The sequence below is a fragment of the Mixophyes fleayi genome, chromosome 4 (assembly GCF_038048845.1).
Source record: "Mixophyes fleayi isolate aMixFle1 chromosome 4, aMixFle1.hap1, whole genome shotgun sequence".
Taxonomy (NCBI): domain Eukaryota; kingdom Metazoa; phylum Chordata; class Amphibia; order Anura; family Limnodynastidae; genus Mixophyes; species Mixophyes fleayi.
Window position 1 is genome coordinate 305,602,103 of NC_134405.1, and position 14,101 is coordinate 305,616,203.

Genomic DNA, 14,101 nt, shown 5'->3' on the forward strand with positions numbered 1-14,101 from the left:
TGAAAATTGGAACTATTACAGAGCAAATAAATGATTTTTATGGGAGAGATTCCACATTAGCATTAAGTCAAATTGAACACTGTACTTTTCATATATGCATTGCATCCAAACATATATTATACATGTACAAATATAAATGACAGACATACATAACATATGAAAGTTCAAAAGTATACATTATGTATGGCCTAAATGCATTACTTCACATTTTGCTACATTGACACTCACCTGCCATTACTCTGCTCAACTTGTTATTTAGTCCAAGTACTGCTGGAACTTGTAGTGCCAGAAGTGTGCAGTATAAATGTACCTACATCATGAAATAAGTGTTGTGCCCGGCACAAATAATTATTGACCCCATTAGCAATAAAATAATATTGCCCCTTAATATACGGAACAATTGTTTTGTCCCGTAATATAATGAAAATGACTTTTGCGCCCATAAATTACTGAAAAATAATTTTTTCCCATAATCAATAAATAATGGCAGTACCCATAATTCATAAGTCAAAGGTGCTTCCTCTTATGTTCTGAATGGGAAGATAGCTCAAACAGCATGATGTTTGAGCAATCTCGCGTCTCAGAAGCAACTCTTTATTCCTGGCGGTTTCCCAGCAGATTGGAAAACTGCTCCTGGACACATCTCAGACTTTGTATTTTTATCATGGATAAAAGTTCGGACGGCAGTTAGTAATGTGGCGCTTCTGAAAATGGTGCTTTTTCAGTGGTTTTCTTTAATACATCAGCTATTTTCAAACCAAATAAAAATATCCCCCAAAAATGGCAATTTTCAAAACCACAGCTTGATATATTTTGGAGAAATTCTGCTCAGTCTCTGCTAGCAGGGTTCCTTTAGACCCATTAAGAGGCTGTAGCTCAGATGTTTGCTTGAACAGCCCTAAAATCAATGACATGTTCGATAATTGTGTCCAAGTTGCAGTACCAAAGGCAGACTCACCCCTGTCTTTATGACAGCCCTCATCTGTACATAAAAATAGTGGCTGGGGATGTTTCCAGATTTACATTGCTGACCTCATCAGTGACCAAGTTCTCCTAACATATGTCTGTGGGATTAACATGCTATAACTTATAAGTGCCCACTCTCTCTGACTAGTAACGGGGCTATATTTCCTCTGCGAAAAATGCTTTGGATAGGGTGGGACTTTTTAGAGAGTGTTGGGATTCCTTCTGTCCGCGGCTGCTTCTGATCCCTGTGCTTTCCCTGTGCACCTCTCTTTGTGATATCCTGCTCAAGTACTGTGTACCGACCCGGCTTGTCTTATTAACCATTCTCCTGCTAAATCCCTGGCAATACGCACCGGCTGATCAACTGTGTACCGACCCGGCTACAGTTCCTGACTCTTCTCGTATTTATCTCCTTGTGCTTCTCTTCTGGAGCAGCAAGGTACGTCTGGCCTCCACCTCTGTGCAGTTAATCTGCTAATTACCCAGCTTGACGTGACCTTTAACTGTGTTCTCGGAACCGTTCATCCTCCAGCTACCTAGCTATCACGCCGGTGGGCTAACCTAGGGGCTGCGACCTGCGGGCCTCCGGCAGCTAAAACCATCCCGCCTTGCGGGGGATCTTGGAGAAGACCGGGGGTCCGTTAGACTCCGCGCCCTGGGAAGGCCAGTGCCAATATCGGCTGGTAGTTGTCTCCAGTGAGATGTAGCAGAGAGCAGGAAATCATTCACTAGGGCGGGACATTTTAGAATGTTGAAGGCATCTGCTTGGATGTTTGTGTGTGTTTCCTACCACAGTCCAAAAACAAACTAGTAGTTTAATTGGCTGTTATCAAATTGACCCTAGTCTGTGTGTGTGTTTGTGCCTGTGTGTGTATATTAGGGAATTTAGACTGTAAGCTCCAATGGTGCAGGGACCGAGGTGAGTTCTCTGTACAGCGCTGCGGAATTAGTAGCGCTATATAATATAGCTGATGTTGATGATGATGTTCCACTGCCTTAGTACCAGGAGTACGGTGGACATATATTACTATCAAACCGAATATTGACAACCCTTTAACTACGAAGAGAGGTCATTTTACTTAGCTTTATTTATACATAAATTACTTATAAAAAAATGTTTTGGCAAAACTTCTCTTTAAAAGCTCCATTATCTCACGTGTGGCCTACTAGTTCCCAATCTAAGCAACTCCCCGGCTTCAGTTTTTAGAGCAGTGTATCTCCAACATCACAGAAGGTCAAGTGTTAGTAAATGGAGACAATTATGTACTTAACACATATAGTGTCAGAAGAGGCTGACAGATTGTAGCCCTTGTTTTATAATCCCAGTTATTTACTTCTAGAATCTCTGTCTGTCAGTCAGGAGTGGAGAGATGAAGCGATTCTTCTGCCTAAATATGCACTGTACATGAGGTATAGCATAAATGTTTAATTAGTTTGTTGGTTTCATTAATATAAAGAGAACTGTAACAGGGAGTTATATTGTTGATATTATGAATTACTTAGTATGTCAAACTGATAATCAGTAAATTGAATATAACAAGGGTATTAGGTATAATATATAAATAATGTAGCTACCATTGGCACAATAGACTAAGATTGGTTCTTCAGAGAGATATATGACCTATCAACTCACTGAGAAATAGTGACTCATGGAAACTTGTCAGAAAGTGATTAAACTGTTTTAGTGAATTGATACAATCCTTTCTTGTGAATGTTGATTTAGCCAACAAAATGGCTACAGTACCTTCACTGTGTTTATATCCCAGGCAGATCCATTACGATATAATGACTGACATGAAAAGTCTTATCACCATAGATCTGTGCTGTAGGTTAGTATTATTTTAGCTTATATCTATGGTAAGATATTTTTATTTACATGCAGGCCATATATGGTTTTCACATTCCATTAACCTTAAAACTCCAGCAGTGCATTCCATAACCTTCACGGTTGTGTTCTCACTACCAGTGCCACAGTTGCATGACCTTAGATTTACAGTTTTGCCCTTATTCATAACCGAAAATGTTGACTGGCGATATTGTTTCCTTTCTTCACCCTTAAGAGTATATACTGTGGTAGTCATATTTGTAAAATCCTGTAAAATTCCTGCTACTGATCTTTGCTACATTTTACCAATCTTCTGACGGACGTCTCTCCACCTGTGACCTCTTCTATATTTAGCTATCTGATTGGCGGAATCCTCCAGCTCCCTGCGATGACAGTGGCATAACTCTGTTTAAATGAACCATGTTTTGTAATGGACAAGAACCCTGATTATGCAGGAAACAGGAAGTTTTTTGGGTTAAACTTTTGATAAAATGTTAGTTTAAAAATCACAGGACATTTGTTTTTTTAATCTACACAAAATATTAAGTTATTCCTTAAAGAAGTGACTTTGGGAAGGGCAGAGGGCCTTTGTCATTTGCTGGCACTTTTGAAGGTGCTCCTAAACTAAAGTGGAAATTTAGACGTGGCGGTATGGGAAATGTAAGTGCATGGAATTTTCTAGTTTTACAATAAAAGCAGTAAGTGTAGTGCTGGTGTGGCATAGCACCATAACAGCCCACTTCGACCACTGATCTCCATTGTAATTTAAAAATTATAATTAAAAAATGTGTTTAATAAATATACTTGATGATTTGAGAGTAGGGCCCCACCATAATATTTATTCTGGGCTAAGATCACTCCCTTATAAGACATAACTGTGCCCATCATTTTAACATTCTGTTTCAGGCTGTTGTCACACAATTGGTTACAACTGATCAAACATTTTGTTGTTGCTGTTTTTCACTGTGACATGGTAATCTATGGATTTTCTGATTTGATATCATGCTAGCGACCTTACACACTAATAACCTGCACACAAGGTCTGCCATTCCTAGGAAAAAGAAACAGGATAAAGATAGCACACTATTGACACCTCAGTTATGAGCTGATGTAGCACCTAAAGAGTGGAAGTCACGTGAAGTGCAGTGGTTGCCGATAGAAATAAAGGATATGTAGACTACAGTTGCTAATAGACTAACTGGTTGCAACAAGAGTGTTTGTTCCACTGAATGTTATTGTGCCATATTGAACATAGCTACAAAGACACTGGTGAAGGAAGGACTGGGTGTTTATATAAAATTATTGATAGTATGATTCATTAGGTGAAAGCAAAAAAGAGAGTTGGAAAATGGACCTAGTCAAACCACAAGAAAGGGTGAAATCTAATTTTGCGCAGGGTTTATTACTGTTCTAGACTCTCTGTTGCCTATGCAATTCTTTGGATTGTCTATTGTAGCTGTAATATCATGCAAATCAGATATATTACTGCATGCATTCAATCATAATACTACATCTCCCAAACTGATTCTGGGAAGTTCATTGCAAATTGCGTTGGCCATTTTTGTGTGGGCAAAAAGTAAACTACAGCCCCAGGCTGCTCACTAGAGCCCTAGTCTACATTAGAAGCATGCAGAGAGTGTTAGATACTGCACTAAGTTACAAAAATGCTGCCAAAAATGGGCATTTTGGCTCCTGAATGTACTAGAAGGCTTCAGAAGATTATAAGTGGTTTGTGGCTGCTGGCTGTGAGTTGTGGTGTGCCTCTGCTGGATGGGATAACCGAGGATCTTCCCACAAAGAGCTACTGCAATGCTATTCCTCATTGCAGTGAGGGATGTTTGCAGCCAAAGTATGTAAAAGCCAGATGTAAAAGACAGCCCAGGAGGAAGTACTTTGGAGTACAGAAAAAGACCTAGCTGCCACTACCCATGAGATGTCAGCAGGACTCATATGAAGACAAATAAGTTTATAGCTTATTGCTATGCTCAAGTTAAATACGTGAAACGTGAGACATCAAGCTGTGTTATTAAAATCTCTGCTATTGAGAGGTGTAATAGTGCTGTCTGAAGGAAGAGTTTCTTTTAGCAAAATCTGCAGTATTTAAAGTTTATCTGCAAGCTGACAAAGTGTGCAAGGGACATAAAGAGAAATCATTTGTCTCAAGAGTGTCTATATTGCATCAGAAGTTTGATTCTGTTGAGAAACTGCCTAAAATGCTTGCTGAGGAGAGAATTCCAAGTTGTTTGGCCATATAGTTGCTGGGAGAGATCTGCTTATTCCATTAGATGGATTACTAAGTGGAGATTGTGTTCTTTATCTTTAAACTGGAGATCGTTTATTATGGAGAATTGTTGTTCACACTGAGTTTAGGAGTCACGCATGCATCAGTCGATTACTGATTTCATCTTGTACAAATAAATAAGCTTCATCTGACAGCTGAAACGTCACTTAAACCTGCTGATTGCAATTTACCCCCTTGAGTTCTGCCTATCATAAAGCGACTCTAGTCTAAAGTCATTTCTTCTATAGCATCTAACCTGAACAAGGTGGATTAATCCTTGATGAATCTCTACTGAGTTTTGTGTGATAAGCATAATCGGTATACTGGCACTAAAAGTGTTGTGATTAATTTGTTTAGATAATCTGCTGCTGCAGCATTTAGTGTAATTTCCTAATTAACCTGTTAGCAACTGGTTGTCTCTCAAAGTAATTGTTGAGTGAAGCCCATTTCACTAAAGCACAGTGTCTAACTTCAACGTGAGATTTATCGGTGCGTGCACCATAGGTGCTGCGCATGCTCGAGTCGGACATGTGCAGTTGTACTATGTACGTGTGAGCGCACGCTCCCCCCTTCACATAAAACCTTACTCCACAAGTAAACACAATAAACCCACATTTTTATGCAGTTTTAGCAGTTTTGTGTCCATTGTTTCATTCCAACACTATTGGGGGGACCTTTGCCTCTCTACCATACCATCTGTGGAGTCCTAGCTTACACTACTTCTGGGATGCCAACCATCCACCGTGTTACATAGCCATATGTTATTGTTGTCTATTTCTAATGCCCTGTGACACAGTACAGTTCAGTTCAGTTACATTCTGTGAATTGGATGCATGTCTATGTACAAAGCAGTTTTGTTTTGAATTAAAAAACAAACAAAATAAGTAACTCTGTCAGGTTAATATAAAGGTTATAGGGTTCTATTTATTAAAGCAGCAATAGGGCTGATTTTCATACAACAAATAGGGGAAGTCTCTCCTGCTGCTAATGTCTCACCTATTACCTGAACCGGGGGACTTCTCATGCTCTGAGGTCAGGGTTTGGCAAATCCCCTGGTTAGAAATATAAGTGAATAACCATTAAGAGCTCATTCACGACACAAGCTCTTTTTACAAATGGTGTGTGTTATTTACATTTGTCTTTGCTGTACTACAGTCCTCAGCATACTTTGGGTGCCAGGGCATGCTAGCATTAGTGGTTCAACAAATGCCAGTATGCCTAGGTAGCCATTGGTATGCTGGCACTTGTAGTACTACAATCCTCAAAAAAACATTCCTCACACCAATACACCACAGACTGCGCCACAGACACAAGACAGGATGGATTCATGGTTGCTGTAAATGTTTTTTCCACTCTTCAAGTGTCCAGTTTTTGTGAGTATGTGCCCACTGTAGCCTCAATTTCTTGTTCTTAACTGACAGAATTGAATCCTGGTGTGGTCTTCTGCAGCTGCCTGTAGCCCATCCACTCCAAGGTTCGACATGCTGTGCATTATAGATGCTCTTCTACACCAAACTGTCTTAATGATTGGTTATTTGAGTTACTGTCACCTTCCTGTCAGGTTGAACAAGTCTGACTACTCTCCTCTGACCTCTCTCATTAACAATGCATTTTCCCCCACAGAACTGCCGCTCACTGAATGTGTTTTGCTTTGCGCACCATTCTTTGTAAACTCTAGAAACTGTTGAGCATGAAAATCCCAAGAGATCAGCAGTTTCTGAGACACACAAACCACCACTTTTGGCACCAACAATCATTCCACGGTCAAAATCACTTAGGTCACATTTGTTTCTCATTCTGGTGCTTTGTCTGAAGAATAACTTGACCATGTCTGCATGCTTTTATGCATTGGATTACAGCCATACGATTGACAAGCCTATGTATTGGATGCTTTGCACTCATCAAAGACATTATTAATGCTATTCTAGTTACTTCAAACTGTATCAAACTGTATTAAAATAGGGAATGTTATTTCCACATATTACAAGACACGTTCATCTGACATCCAAGTCTACCCCTCTTGGCCAGGCCATCATTATCTACAAGCATGAATTCATTCTAAATTTTAACATGATCATTGCTATGCTTCTTAAATATATATATATATATATATATATATATATATATATATATATATATATATATATATATATATATATATAATTTTACTAACTGCACCAGAGACTGCTGGACTTTCATATCTGTTTAGCTGCATAGACTCAACCTCCTCCTAGCGAGTACTTATTACAGTAGTTGTGCCAACAAATAAACACGCTGACACCAGATTAAGTTTGGAAAAAAGGTCATAGTTTATTAATTATAAATTGTTGAATGGTGGCGGCGAGAGCAGGGCTGTCAGCCAACTTATTTGCAAAGCCAACAAAGGTGGAAGGTCACACCATTTCAACATTGACCCAGGATATAATCTTTAACTATTGGCAGGTGCTACATTCTGGTAACAGTGACTACACCACTTCTGGACTTCTGGACTTCTGGACTCGACAGTGATGTGCCCACACAAAGCAGGTCAAGGGGTCCTCCTCACAAAAGTACCAAGTGTCTAGATGCTTGAAAGGAATCAGTGACCCGTGGCAAATCCGTGGAAGACCATATGCTTACTAGTTGCTGACTGCAATGCTCTCCTACTAACTATGCCTCGTCTGTGCATGGAAAAAGGGTTAGTGCAATTACAGAAATTTATGACATTAGCAGGGTGGGAGGGAGGAAACCAGTGCAGGAATAAGAAACCCAGCAGCCACTTGTGTAGCCTGAACACTCCCAGTGGATGTTACTGGCTGGGTAAGCAGATGACTTAACCCTGAGTGGGTAAGTGCTATGACAGACACAAATGCATGAATTTAAGTGTGTTTGGCTTACGGCCTCTCTTGTCATACTAGCTTTTAGGATTGTCCTATTTTGTATCAGGCCTGCAGTATCACTTTGTTATCAGAGGTGATGCTGTTATGACTTAGGTCATTTACACCACACCTACAGGAGTTAACTTTGTTACCCTGTTTAATCATCTGCACCTGTTTCCCTGACTATTTTTTTTGCCCCTCACCTTGCATCTTGCTGGTTATTGATTGTTTTTTTATCCTGTTTATTGGATATCTTATCCTGTGCCTTGGACTTAACATTGTTTGATCCCATGTAAGTTTGGCTCTAACTTCCACCATTCTCAGTTTACCTAGTATTCCTCAGCATCTTGTTCACAGCATTTGCCTATGCCTATTTATTCTACTTTTTGTTTACATCTTGTTACACCTGGACTGTGTTCTGTTTTATTTTCTATTATTACTGGATTGTGTTTTTGGTATAAAAGACTCCATCATTTTCTGCAACCAACCTATTCTGGACTTAACCTATTCTGGACTCTCATAACACTAGCTGCTGTGTTAGCAGATGGCGTCTGCAATGTTCCTAAAACAATATATTTAGTTTAGTTGAGGTTATTTGGGTGCGATATAAAAATCAGCTTTTTGCTACTTTTCAGCCCCCTTACCTTAGAGGTGGGTGTATATGATTTTAACTGAAGTTTATAGTTGTTGGAACCATAGAGATAAGTAAGGACTTGCAAAAACGAGAACCCTTGATTTTAGGCTTCAAACTTAAACGTTTATATATTAATGGTAAGGATTAGTACTGGCCACAATTGTTTATTTTCTTTTCATCCATGTAGTGCATATATGCCATGCAACTGTTACCCTAGATAGGGTAACAGCTCCAACAATCCCAATCAACCTCTAACAGTTTCAGGCACAGTAATACAATCAGAAACTTTCCATATGCAGCACTTTGTACTAGGAACTATTTCAGAAACAAAATGTCACATAATGTATTCCAGGTAAGCTAGCTTCATGTAAAAATGATCTTTACTTGCGTAAAAATTAACATACTCTTTAGCTGCACCAGGTTAGAACAGGCTGGACCTGCACAACTATAGCTGGGAAACATGGAGCATGGGATGCTGCTGTCTTAATAGAAACCAGCACCAGACCATTCAGCAAGGTCTGGAGCTTGAGTGGCAAATATGCTATCCCAAAGGTACCTGCTATCGTGAAACTACATGTTCCAGCAAGACCTGGCCTTTGTGTATTGCTGGTGTTTGTGGAACTAGAAACATCAGCTTTCTCATGGCTACTCATGGTTAGTGCAGAACATGCAATTCCACATTAGCTTGAATAGAAAAAATAAGATACACATAGAGGGTTAATACTAATTCAACTAATAATCATACCCCAAAACATTTCTTTAACCACTTTATTAAACTTCAAAAAAAAAATATTTCCCTGAGTTAGTTCAAAAGGACTCTTCATCATAGTTATAGTCCAAGGGCCCGAGGGCCTGATTCATTAAAGAAAGTTAAGCAAAAGTAAGTAAGACAAAACCATGTTACATTGGAGGGGGAGGTAAATTTAAAATATGATAGCAGATTTATAGTTGGGGTAGGTCATGTCCTAGATCAACTTTAAATTTCAGTGTACAAATAAGATATCAAGTACTTGTGTGCTACATGAAAAAACAGACAGTATTTTCCTTATGTGCAAAATAATAAACTAATTTGCACCCCTTGCATCACAACATGGTTTTCTCAAGAAAACTGGAGTAAGTAAACTTACTCAATTTTTTGCTTAACTTTCCTTAATGAATCTGGCCCTGAGTCATTAAGGAGAGTAAGGAACGGATCTCAAGAAAAGATACATTCCTTGTTGACTATGGGTGAATTTAAAGGACTGCAGGATAGGTACCTGTCAGCTCCTGCAGCAGCCTGCAGACCCAGCGCCATTACTTCCCAACGCAGAGTGTAGCGTGTCCCCTTGCTATAGTGCATCCAGCTTTGGCTGGCTATGTCTATTGTTGGCTATTGTAAAATTGGGCAGCACAATGGTTAATCTGATTGTGAGGGGATCATGCTGATTTAAAAAAAAAAAATTTAATTGTTAAAACACTGTATAGTGCTTCTGGGTCTGGTGGCTGTAATGCCACCGGACCCAGCGTAAGCAATTAGGCTAGACCCCCTAGCTGCTGCAGGAGATACACCTGAATTCCAGAGCACTGAGAAGTGCGCTGGAAGCTGATTTGGGCATCACTGCACGGGAACACCCTTACTGTACATTGCCTGCGTAAATCCACCCATTCCCACTCAATGTAGGCTGGAGTAAGGTTTTTTTCCGCTAGAAATTTTGTTTAGGTTAACTCAAGCCATCTACGCTCCTAAATGACTCAGGCCCCAAATGGGGAAAAATCTTTATATTCCACTGATAAATGATATAAAACTGTTTTGACCTGATCAATACTCAGTCAGCCAATCATAAACAGCCAGCCTGGAAAAAATGCTTGTGATTGACTGATCAACAAAGGTTTTTCTGCCACCATTACTAAAATGTAATTTGGCAGCAGGGCTCCCTATATCCAGCTTTATGATTGAATATGCCCTACCTCAATAATTCTGCACATCATATGCTCAAGCTCCTCTATGAAATAATCTTCCTCCTTGAGTTTTGCTGGGAAAATATGTAGTTTGGTGAAAACCCTGCAGGAAATAACAAAATGACAAAGAAAAAAGTAAATCAAATTAATGTAAAACCTATTCTATGCTGTTCCCTGAAAAGTGTTGCCTTAGGCAAGTACTTAGTCTGCCTATATGCCAAATACAACCCTCTCTATGTGTTCATTTTCTCTCCAGAGAAAATAAAATGATTACTTATATGTATTTAATATATAATTATTAATTGCCCATTAGAGTGGAGTGAGCTAGACTGCGCTTTGTTAAACTAGCGTTAAACTTTTAGGCAAGGAAAGGTTTGCACATTGGATTAGGATTTAAGTTAACAGTAAAGATTGTATAGTGAATAGAGATATATGAATTAGTTTAAATGTAGTTCTTGAATCACTTTCTCTAATTCATCATCATCATCATCACCATTTATTTTTATAGCGCCACTGATTCCGCAGCGCTGTACATCAGTCCCTGCCCCATTAAAGCTTACAGTCTAAATTCCCCAACACACACACACAGAGAGAGAGACTAGGGTCAATTTTGATAACAGCCAATTAACACACTAGTTTGATTTTGGTGTGCAAGAGGAAACTGAAGTACCCGGAGGAAACCCACGCAAACACGGGGAGAACATACAAACTCCTCACAGATAAGGTCACGGGAATTGAACTCATGACTCCAGCGCTGTGAGGCAAAAGTGCTAACCACTTACCCACCGTGCTGCCCACTAAAGTTCAAAAATTTGTGGGAAATTCTTGAACCTTAGCTAGCCTAAAGTCTTTGAGCTAAATCTAAACAAGTTGAACAAGTTCAAACTTGTTCAAACTTTCACAAACCATGAAAGCACAAACTTCATAATGGAAAAATCAAATCATTTCAAATTCCTGATCATAGATCCTGATGACATTTCAAACAAATTCTGATTATTTAAGCATCTCTAATTTTCATTGAGGCAATTGGGATTAGCATTGGTTTAACATTAATCAACATTCAACTTCAATTCTACTGATTTGTTTTGTGGACACTAAACTTTTATGTTATTACTATATATAAAATTGTGCCATGTGAACTTAGTATCAGAATACTGTGGACAAAGCTCCATTGAAGTCTGTTGATGATTGATTTTACAAAGGTGAATTAAGAAATATCACAGGTTTCATCCACGTTAATAAACACAAACACAGAGACAAACAAGGCTCACAAAGGAGAGTTATTTATTAGAGATGCTTGGACTGGCTGAAGTCTTAAACGGGTTTGACAAAAATTTGAATATTTGAAGACGGTCTCAAATTTTTGATTGATTAAAATTAAACAGGTTTGATTATGTTCGAGTTGGCTTGCACTTGGTCCAGCTGATTTCCACATGGTCCAACTGGTTCCAAAACAAGTTTGAGCTAAAATTCATACATTGTGGTAGTTTTTAATTGTGAACAGTGAACCTGGAACTGTGAATTTCAAACACAAAACGAAAGCTTTTTGTGTCAGGTACCAAATGTGGCTCGAAAAATGAGATCCTGTTTGTTTAACCAATAGTAGACCAGTGCAACAAACGTTTCATTGGCTGTTGGCAGTATAACGTGACTTTCTTTCCCTCCAACTAGCAAATCAAATTTTGTCTCCTTTCTATACCCCGATATGAACTTGTCAGAGTAGCAGCCACTCAGTCATATATAACTTATTTTAGTTTGCTTTATGTATTGCAGACTTTCAGTAATAATACACCTTAATTGAATGCAGGAAAAAAAGGTTAGCAAATACCATTCATGGTTTATGTTTATAACAATTAAATCCATATGCTTCCATTATTAAACAACCATGTAATATCCCTACATCCACATAAATATATCTTTTTTAATGTGCAGCTTTAATTAGAGCTCATTAAACTGTTGGTTTTTTTTTTATATCCTTGAAATAGTCTTGTTTGGTGGGGGTGGATTGTAGGTGATTCCTGTTTTCGACTTTGAAGAAGATTTAGTTAATTCCTTTAAATCAGTATCTCAAAAAATATATTCCAGTGTTTACTAATAATATCCTTACCATGTAATTACTGTCTATCAATTTAATATAGATTCTTTCATCTTTATACTTTGATTTTTTTTTATTTTTTTTTATTTTTCTTTCCTTTTTTCTATTAAATCCTGATGCCAACATTGACTCAATGGGGCTGATTCAGAGTGAATACTATTCAAGATTGCAGAGTTGTATCTTGCATGAAATCACTCTGCGCAGCGGACGCACTCATATGTGCCTAAGCAGACTTTCATGATTCTAGCACTTACGCCAGTCTGCTAGTGATGAGGTAGAACAGGCGTGGGAAGAGGCGTTCTAAAGCCAAATATAGTAAAGGTGTGTTCCCCAGGCAGGCCCAGGCCCCGGTAATTTGTAGCCGCTATGTATTTGCAATTGCGGAGGAATGTAGTTTTTTTTTCTTTACCTTGCTCAAGCAGCTGGATCCGTGATCAGCAATGGGGGCGTGAGGGTGGGGGGGGGGGGGCTTTAGCTGACAGATTGACAGATGCTCCCTGTCATCACACAGTATCCAGCAGCCTGCAGAGTAAGTCAGGATTACAAGATCTGGCAAGACTAAGAGTTTCCTTGCTCTCCACCCTGATATCAGCACCATAGGTAAGTACAGTATCCTGATCACGTGGCTGGCTATTTATGCATGTTGTGCTGTAATGATCTTTGATTAAACCATGGAGTTGGCACTGCAGTACCATGGAACACTTACTTCTAGGATCCTAGGCCACATCGAACCCATGTGTCTTGATTTTATAAGGACAGTTCCAGTTCTTGCCACAGGAAATGTTTAACTTGAAATGTCAATATTTCTAGAATTTAGACTTCTAATGACAATTGATTATCAGGATTAGTACGAATAGGTTTCTGTAACAATGTAATTTCATTTGGCACTCAAGGCATGGATTGAACAAACTTGATGTCACATGGGTGTCCCGTCCCTCCCAACACTACCCAATTTGAAAATCGATGTCCCTGTTTCCCTTGACCCAATAAACCATCTTCTTGATCCATCCAGCTGTGCCCATAAGTGATCATGATGGACCCCAAACTTGCTAGGTCACACCATTTTGCTGGTTAGCTGTTACCATATAAGGGGACCGTAACTGCAGCGGAAGATACGTGTGCTGATGAATTCGGGTGTAGGTCTGCTCAGCTCTACTACACAAAACACTGCAGGATACGTCCAATAGGTAGAATAGAAATGTGCAAAGGAATGCACAGAAATAAAAATCAATTAATGTCACCTGTTAATGACAAAGGTATTAATGTTAAAAGTTTTTGTTTCCCATGAAGTGCATTTATTAGGATGTTCTTCATGTCTACTGTATATAAAATACATTTTTACAGTTGCTTCTGATTGCAAACACATGCTATAAAATGCATACATGACTGTAATCACTAGTATCAGAACTTAGACTAGCCCTGTAGCTGGAACAAGAGATACGGCAGAAAAACAAAATCTTTAAGATTCCCAAAGCTTGAATCGGATGTGACTGTGTTTGGCATG

The 14,101-nt window shown here is 38.9% G+C and overlaps 1 long non-coding RNA gene across 1 annotated transcript in view; it reads right to left on the reverse strand.

Moving 5' to 3' along the window:
- The window catches only part of LOC142150171 (uncharacterized), a 131,243-nt gene that overhangs the window by 86,017 nt on the left and 31,125 nt on the right, over positions 1–14,101 (reverse strand). The window lies entirely within an intron of this gene.